The sequence below is a fragment of the Hipposideros armiger genome, unplaced genomic scaffold (assembly GCF_001890085.2).
Source record: "Hipposideros armiger isolate ML-2016 unplaced genomic scaffold, ASM189008v1 scaffold_596, whole genome shotgun sequence".
Taxonomy (NCBI): domain Eukaryota; kingdom Metazoa; phylum Chordata; class Mammalia; order Chiroptera; family Hipposideridae; genus Hipposideros; species Hipposideros armiger.
The window spans coordinates 10955-12675 of record NW_017731946.1 but is presented as its reverse complement, the minus strand read 5'-3'; the positions used below and the strand labels follow the sequence as shown (position 1 = coordinate 12675).

The window sequence follows — 1721 nt, the reverse complement described above, 5'->3', positions numbered from 1 at the left end:
GCTTTTTTTTTCAACTATAGTTGACACTCTATATTATTTTACAGTGGTTAGCTCTGACACTTCTTGACTGCAACAGCTGGCACCCGACTGGACTTGTGAGGGTTTCATCCCTGGCTGTGCAGGGCTAACTTAGAGGTTCAGGGTTACCCAAAAATTTTTGACAAGGGAATTGACTCTCTTCATGTGAAGAAATGATTATGCACTCATGGGCCTTTTGAGTTTGAGAATCACAGAAACAGAATCACACGGTAGGAGCTCAATGATATATGGTGATTAGTTAATAGCGCTTTTTAAAATTTTTTTTATTGGGGAACAGACAAGTTGCTGTCCTTTTGTTCTTTAGTCTAGTTGTGGAGGACGTCGCTTCACTGGCCCATGTTGGTATTGTGATCATTGCACTCTTCCCCAAATGAGGCAGATTGGTCACTGGCCTCTGGACGGCCACTCAAGGCGGCTGCTGGCTGCTCATACTGGCTACCGGCCACACATGGTAGCTTATGGCAACCCACTGCAGCAGGGGACTGCAGCCTATGCTGTCACCGGGGACTCATGGCAGCCCAGCTCCAGGTCAAGCTGTTGTTCACCATCTTAGCTGTAGAAGGCAGTGTCACTGGCCCTCATGTGGGATCCGAACCGGGGCCCTACTGCTCAGAGCTGGCGTCCCAAGCCATCTCTTAACCAACGCGCCACTTGGCTGGCCCAATAGCGCTTTTTTTTCTTTTTCTTTTTTGGTTTCCAAATTTTATTCACGAACTCAAACAAAATATTCCAGATAAATGAGTTTTAATCCTCTTCTTCGTCGTAGTTACCCTGGAAGTAACATAATTTGTAACTCACTTTGCTGTTAGCACTGATGTGCAGCCAATCACATCAATTGTTCTTCAAATATTTTTTTGATGAGATATTTCAAATACCTTTTGGGAAAAAGGCACCTCAGAAGTTATGGTTATCTTGCTTTTGCTCCTTTCAATGGTTACAACTCCTTCATTGAGATTCCCAGAGTTACCATTCACTTTGATTGTTTCCTGAAGAAGTTGCATCCATGATTCCATCTTCTACAGGGTAGGTACGATCAAGGGTGAACTTAAGAACCTGCTTCCCTTTCTTACCCCTCTTGGATACAAGCTTTTCTAAGGGTACCATTGCTGCTGTGGAGGCAGAAAAAGGATTAATGACCTTTCAGTACCCCAGATGATGTGTGTGAGTAATGGGTAAAACACACTTTCTCTGCAGGGTCCATTGGTTGATGGCCTCCCACAGCCATTTGAGTGATGTAAAAGAAGACACTCAATCTATGGAGTCCAATATATTGATTTCCATGTTGTTCTACCACTTATTAGATGAGTGACCCACTGGACTGCTCTAAGTCCCACCTTCCTCATCTGTAAAATAGGCCAATAATCCCTACCTCTCAAGGATTTTGAGATAATCTATGAGATTACCTATGTATAATGGGTATATACTGTAAATGCTCCAAAATGCTTCTTCCTTCTCTCTTTTCCTCTGCAGATTTTGGCCAGGTTTTTAAATTTTTTATTTATTTTATTATTATTTTTTATTTTTTATTTATTTTTTATTTTTTTAAGATTTTATTGGGGAATTGGGGGATGGGAACAGCACTGGGGAATCGGGGAAGGGGAACAGACAAGTTGCTGTCCCCTTGTTCTTCAGTCTAGTTGTGGGAGACTTCGCTTCACTGGCCCAAGTTGGCACCATCATTG

General features: G+C 42.6%; 1 pseudogene; it reads right to left on the bottom strand.

Moving 5' to 3' along the window:
- Positions 1 to 783: 783 nt before the first annotated feature.
- Positions 784 to 1143, bottom strand: LOC109371874 (60S ribosomal protein L22 pseudogene; annotated as a pseudogene).
- Between the last annotated feature and the right edge of the window lie 578 nt (positions 1144 to 1721).